Source organism: Salmo salar, chromosome ssa12 (genome assembly GCF_905237065.1).
Source record: "Salmo salar chromosome ssa12, Ssal_v3.1, whole genome shotgun sequence".
NCBI lineage: Eukaryota > Metazoa > Chordata > Actinopteri > Salmoniformes > Salmonidae > Salmo > Salmo salar.
The window spans coordinates 19820540-19828462 of NC_059453.1; positions in this window are offsets into that span (position 1 = coordinate 19820540).

Here is a 7923-nt window from a genome sequence, read left to right on the forward strand (position 1 = left end):
CCTTTCACCCTATTCCCTATATGGTGCACTACATTTCACCTTATTCCCTATATGGTGCACTACATTTCACCCTATTCCCTATATAGTGCTCGACATTTCACCTTATTCCCTATATAGTGCTCGGCATATCACCTTATTCCCTATATAGTGCTCGACATTTCACCTTATTCCCTATATAGTGCTCGACATTTCACCTTATTCCCTTTATAGTGCTCGAAATTTCACCTTATTCCCTATATAGTGCTCGACATTTCACCCTATTCCCTATATAGTGCTCGACATTTCACCTTATTCCCTTTATAGTGCTCGACATTTCACCTTATTCCCTATATAGTGCTCGACATTTCACCTTATTTCCTATATAGTGCTCGACATTTCACCCTATTCCGTATATAGTGCTCGACATTTCACCCTATTCCCTTTGTAGTGCTCGACATTTAACCCTATTCCCTATATAGTGCTCGACATTTCACCCTATTCCCTATATAGTGCTCAACATTTCACCTTATTCCCTATATAGTGCTCAACATTTCACCTTATTCCCTATATAGTACTCGACATTTCACCTTATTCCCTATATAGTGCTCGACATTTCACCGTATTCCCTTTATAGTGCTCGACATTTCACCTTATTCCCTATATAGTGCTCGACATTTCATCCTATTCCCTATATAGTGCTCGACATTTCACCTTATTCCCTATATAGTGCTCGACATTTCACCTTATTCCCTATATAGTGCTTGACATTTCACCGTATTCCCTTTATAGTGCTCGACATTTCACCTTATTCCCTATATAGTGCTTGACATTTCACCTTATTCCCTTTATAGTGCTCGACATTTCACCGTATTCCCTATATAGTGCTCGACATTTCACCCTATTCCCTATATAGTGCTCAACATTTTACCCTATTCCCTATATAGTGCTCGTCATTTCACCTTATTCCCTATATAGTGCTCGACATTTCACCTTATTCCCTATATAGTGCTCGACATTTCACCTTATTCCCTATATAATGCTCGACATTTCACCTTATTCCCTATATAGTGCTCGACACTATATGGGGGGGGGCAGTCAGCACAACTGTACAGGAGGGATTGATGCAGTTACATTTGACCTTATCTAGCAGATGCTCTTATCCAGAGCGACTTACAGGAACAATTAGCTTTAACTGTCTTGCTCAAAGACACGTCAACAGATTTTTTTGACCTAGTTGGCTCGGGAACTCGAACAGCGACCGTTCAGTTACTGACCCAACAATTAGCTACCTGCTGCCCGGATGGATGGATGGATGGATGAAGAGAGGGAGGGAGGGAGGGAGGGAGGGAGATGCTAAGCAAATTAAGTTGTGTGGGAGAGGACAAGGAGTTGTCACCTAGTCTCTCTCTCCCTGTCAGACACAATGATTTTCTCCCTCTGTCTGACTTTAAAATGCATCAAATGCACTGTCAACCTGATGTGTCAACCTGATGTGTCAACCTGATGTGTCAACCTGATATTGGTTTCAGTTGGGATGTTAGAACGAACAGCAAATCACCAAGATGTCTTTCTGTTGAACGTTGTAATCCTTCTCAAGCAGCCAAGTGAAAGTGTCTTTCTCAGTCAGTCACAAAGGCCCTCATCAATTACTGTCTGTGTTCCAAATGTCAACCTCTTCCCTTTATAGTGCACTACTACCATCCGTTAGCGTTATGTACAGTAGCAGCAACAGTACCAACTCAGCTGGAGAAAGTTCCTCTGTTAGCCAATCCCAGTCGGCTGGAATTATTGGCTGCTTGATGACAGTTTCCAAGGCAACGCAGTTCTGAACCGGTACTTGATCGTTAGGATTGTGCTTCGTCAGGGAAAGCACAGGTGTGACAAGAAGAGAGAGGAGAGTCACAGTGTGTCAGTCTCATCTAAAACAGAGAAGAGAGAGGAGAGTCACAGTGTGTCAGTCTCATCTAAAACAGAGAAGAGAGAGGAGAGTCACAGTGTGTCAGTCTCATCTATAACAGAAGAGAGAGGAGAGTCACAGTGTGTCAGTCTCATCTAGAACAGAGAAGAGAGAGGAGAGTCACAGTGTGTCAGTCTCATCTAGAACAGAGAAGAGAGAGGAGAGTCACAGTGTGTCAGTCTCATCTAAAACAGAGAAGAGAGAGGAGAGTCACAGTGTGTCAGTCTCATCTAGAACAGAGAAGAGAGAGGAGAGTCACAGTGTGTCAGTCTCATCTAGAAGAGAGAAGAGAGAGGAGAGTCACAGTGTGTCAGTCTCATCTAAAACAGAAAAGAGAGAGGAGAGTCACAGTGTGTCAGTCTCATCTAGAAGAGAGAAGAGAGAGGAGAGTCACAGTGTGTCAGTCTCATATAAAACAGAGAAGAGAGAGGAGAGTCACAGTGTATATGGAACAATATTTTAAAATGTCAATAGCTCCAAATGTTAATGACTTAAAAACCTCAAACCAACTGTAAGTGTAGAAATTCATATACAAATATTGAAAGCATTTAAATGAATGTGTAACATGAAAATATTGTCCCATTTATATTTTATTGACGGTCCCTAACTAACCCCGGAGATAGGCTATCCAAAGTCAAACTAATTTTGCCACTGTCGCACACCAACCGGTTGAAGCTAATTGGCTAGCTTGCTAGCTAGTCTAGGCTGCTTCCAGACACACGATCTGGTTAGACTGTCTCAAGTTATCTGGAAGGGTGAGTGACTGTAACTGTGTACTGTTTTGGTAGAGTGAAAATACAAACGCTTCCCACGTTCAAACACACACAGAAGAGGCCCCCACATCAAAAAACGCCTCCAAGACCCAACTCTCGTTGTTAGTCACGTTTCCTAAAGAGGAAAACTGAAACCGAGGCTAAATCAGGAAGTTCAGCCCCACTTTAAAAGGTTGCCTACACTCTAAGAAGAAAAGGTGCTATATCGAAGCTAAAAGGGTTCTTCGGTTGTCCACAGAGCAGAACCCTTTGAAGAATCATTTTTGGTTCCAGGTAGAACCCTTCCAGGTAGAACCCCTCTACATTGAACACTTTGTCAGTTCAATGTAGAGAAGGTTTTACCTGGAACCCATAAGGGTTTTACTTGGAACCCAAAATGGTTCTTCCAGGAACCCAAAAGGGTTCTACTGGGAACCCCAAAGTTATTTTTTTCTAAAAGTGCACCGTTATGTCAGATCGTGTAATGTGAATTCAAATACATTTAACCTGACGAATCAGATAGCTTACAGATAAAATGAAGACTAGTTTTTTTTTACTTACTGAAAGACCTGAACAGAATGAGGCTCTATCCTCTCTACCTATAGTTTCTGCAGTGAGGAATTACGCTCTACAGATAATGGTTGTATAAAACTACACTCTACAGATAATGGTTGTATAACTCTACACTCTACAGATGATGGTTGTATAACTCTACACTCTACAGATAATGGTTGTATCACTCTACAGATAATGGTTGAATTACTATACACTCTACAGATAATGGATGTCTGGAGCTCAAAATCAGGGAGTCAAAAATAATGTCTCTTTCATAGATGCGATCCGGTTCTCAACTTTCACCAAACATATCTGTTCCAAAGGAGCCAGAAGTTCACGAACGACCCTACTGTGTGTGTTTCTAAAACCTCTCCCTATCTCTAAATCGTCTGTCTTTCTCATAAAAGCCACAGTACCGATTTTACACCTGAGGGCCTGTAAGATAGTGGACCAAGAGTCCATTCATTTTCACAAATCAGTTGATTGATCAACCTGATAGATCTTACTGATCTCTGCTGTATGTGAATGATGATTGTGTGTGTGTGTGTGTGTGTGTGTTGTGTTTTTGTACCACCAATACTATAGATCACTCTTTAAAACTATAACAAGTATTTGCATTATTCTCTCTTCCCCAGCTCTCTACCTCCATCCCTCTCGTATCTCTCTCTTCCCTCCCTCTCTCTTCCCCATCTCTCTACCTCATCCCTCTCTTATCTCTCTCTTCCCTCCCTCTCTCTTCCCTCCATCTCTCTACCTCCATCCCTCTCTTATCCCTCTCTTCCCTCCCTCTCTCTTCCCCCAGCTTTCTACCTCCATCCCTCTCTTATCTCTCTCTTCCCTCCATCTCTCTACCTCCATCCCTCTCGTATCTCTCTCTTCCCTCCCTCTCTCTTCCCCATCTCTCTACCTCATCCCTCTCTTATCTCTCTCTTCCCTCCCTCTCTCTTCCCTCCATCTCTCTACCTCCATCCCTCTCTTATCCCTCTCTTCCCTCCCTCTCTCTTCCCCCAGCTTTCTACCTCCATCCCTCTCTTATCTCTCTCTTCCCTCCATCTCTCTACCTCCATCCCTCTCTTATCCCTCTCTTCCCTCCATCTCTCTTCCCCCAGCTCTCTACCTCCATCCCTCTCTTATCCCTCTCTTCCCTCCATCTCTCTTCCCCCAGCTCTCTACCTCATCCCTCTCTTATCCCTCTCTTCCCTCCCTCTCTCTTCCCCCAGCTCTCTACCTCCATCCCTCTCTTATCTCTCTCTTCCCTCCCTCTCTCTTCCCCCAGCTCTCTACCTCCATCCCTCTCTTATCCCTCTCTTTCCTCCATCTCTCTACCTCCATCCCTCTCTTATCCCTCTCTTCCCTCCCTCTCTCTTCTCTCTATCTCTCTACCCCATCCCTCCTCCCCATCTCTCTACCTCCCTCTCTCTACCTCCATCCCTCTCTTATCACTCTCTTCCCTCCATCTCTCTACCTCCATCCCTCTCTTATCCCTCTCTTCCCTCGATCGCTCTACCTCCATCCCTCTCTTATCCCTCTCTTTCCTCCCTCTCTACCTCCATCTCTCTCTTATCCCTCTCTACCCCATCCCTCTCTTCCCTCCATCTCTCTACCTACATCCCTCTCTTATCCCTCTCTTCCCTCCATCTCTTCACCTCCATCCCTCTCTTATCCCTCTCGTCCATTTTTCTCATTTTGTCAGGAAATTATCCCTCTCTTCCCTCCATCTCTCTACCTCCATCCCTCTCTTAACTCTTTCTTCCCTCCATCTCTCTACCTCCATCCCTCTCTTATCCTTCTCTTCCCTCCATCAGTCTCGTATCCCTCTCTTCCCTCCATCTCTCTACCTCCATCTCTCTACCTCCATCCCTCTCTTATCCCTCCCTTCTCTGCATCTCCACCATGCATGTGTTAGACTGATACCCGTATTAATAAGCATGCTATGTAAATGTGGGTCGTTCTCTACATTCTCTGTGTCTCCTCTCTCTGTTAGTCTCTCGTGGTCAGGACAGAACCCATAGGACGTGTTGCCATGGAGAAGAAGGCATTATGATCATTATGGGACTGGGAGTAAAATGTCCTGTCATAACAGTGACTTGAATAAAGTACACAGACATAGACGCACACAAACACATGGATACATGTACACACACACACACACACACACACACACACACACACACACACACACACACACACACACACACACACACACACACACACACACACACACACACACACACACACACACACACATACACACACTGCTGCACTACTGACAGGGGAAGTATGTCGTCTTACTTCCAAACAAACAACATTCCTAGGTGGATATATCAAATAGGTCCAATGACTTGTAAATGTGTGTGTATCTTTCTGTCATATTGCATTGTGTAGGCTATAAGGAAATGGTGAGAGGGGCCCGCATATATTAACATTTCATACAGTCTTCTAGATTTGGATTCATCCCAAATGGCACCCTATTCCCTATATAGTGCACTACTGTTGACCAGGGCCCATAAGGAAAGTAGTGCACTATATAGGGATTAGGGTGCCCTTTGGGACACAGGCCTGGTTGTATCTTCCCACCTGTGATGCGTCTGTCTGTTCTAATGGTCTGGTTTATTCATGCTATGGTAGAGCAGCAGGGAGCTAGCTGCATGTAGTTAACACAGCGTTGGAGGAACCTAGAAATATGGATATCTGGAGGGTGTATGTGTGTGGGCAGGGTGGGGGGTGGTGTGTGTGTGTGTGTGTGTGTGTGTGTGTCTGATATAATTGAATGCTTCTGATTCGGAGTAATCTAAGACTCCAACAACCTTCTCCATTCCAACCTGTCAGAAGCTCTAGTTGAAAAACATACAGAATATCCATTCAGTGACACTACTCACAGCGGGCAGTAGAGGGAGGTAGTGGACTATTCACTTCTGAGAGACCATAGGAATCCACATATAGAAGGTCACCACACCCTGCATCTCTTTGCCCTTCTGTGGCAGGGGGGTTAGGGGTAAGGGGACACATGGTCATTGGGCAGGAGGGTCAATGACCATGTGTCCCCTCCCCCTAACCCTCCTGCCCAATGACCATGTGTCCCCTCCCACTAACCCTCCTGCCCAATGACCATGTGTCCCCTTACCCCTAACCCCCTGCCCAATGACCATGTGTCCCCTCCCACTTAACCCCCCTGCCCAATGACCATGTGTCCCCTCCCCTAACCCCCCTGCCCAATGACCATGTGTCCCCTCCCCTAACCCCCCTGCCCAATGACCATGTGTCCCCTCCCCTAACCCTCCTGCCCAATGACCATGTTTCCCCTCCCCTAACCCTCCTGCCCAATGACCATGTTTCCCCTCCCCTAACCCTCCTGCCCAATGACCATGTGTCCCCTCCCCTAACCCCCCTGCCCAATGACCATGTGTCCCCTCCCCCTAACCCCCCTGCCCAATGACCATGTGTCCCCTCCCCTAACCCTCCTGCCCAATGACCATGTGTCCCCTCCCCTAACCCCCCTGCCCAATGACCATGTGTCCCCTCCCCTAACCCTCCTGCCCAATGACCATGTGTCCCCTCCCACTTAACCCCCCTGCCCAATGACCATGTGTCCCCTAACCCTCCTGCCCAATGACCATGTGTTGCCCTCCCCCAGACATACCCACACAATCCCCCAATCACAACATCCTGCACCCAAAGCCCACCAACCCCAGTCCATGTGTCCCCAGCCAATAGCCCCTCTCAATACCCACACATGGCCCTCTACTCACCTTGAAACCACTAGCCATTTATGGCTCCCGAGTGGCGCAGCGGTCTAAGGCACTGCAACTCAGTGCTAGAGGCGTCACTACAGACCCTGGTTCGATCCTGGGCTATATCACAACCAGCTGTGATTGTGAGTCCCGTAGGGCGGAGTGTAATTGGCCCGGCGTCGTCCGGGTTTGTAAATAATATTTTTTTCTTAACTGACATTAAATAAACAATAAAATGACACTGGCTGTTCTCAGAGCAGCCCAAAACTCAGCCCAAAACTCATCCCAGAACTCAGCCCAAAACTCAGCCCAAAACTCAGCCCAGAACTCATCCCAAAACTCCCCCAGAGCTTCTAATAGCCACACAGACTACTTTTTTTTTTACAATCACTTTGGCACTAATTTCTGAACCTTGATGTCATTTTTCAAAACTGTTTTGCCCACAGAACTGCCGCTCACTGAATGTGTTTTGTTTATCGCACCGTTCTCTGTAAACTCTAGAGACTGTAGTGCGTAACAATCCCAGGAAGGCAGCTGTTTCTGAGATGCTGGAATCACCATGTGTGGCATCAGCAATCCTACCACCGTCAAAGTTGCTTAGATTACTCATCTTGTCCGTTCTAATGTTTGGTGGAACAACATCTAAAGCTCTCTACTCTATATACTCTATATATTGAGTTGCAGGTAGCCACAGGATTGGCTGTTCGAATGTAACCTTTCTTGATGAGTTAAATCAGGTCTGGAGACCTGATGGCATGACCTATGTCATTGTGTGGGATAATGTCAGGTTCCACCATGTTCAAATGGTGCAATCATTCAGCCCCATCCACAATTTACCACCCTGTACTTACCCCCATACTCTCCTTTCTTTAGCCCGATTGAGGCATTTTTCTCCACATGGAGGTGGAAGGTATATGATAGGCGTCATCACGAACAAGCCATGGATGAC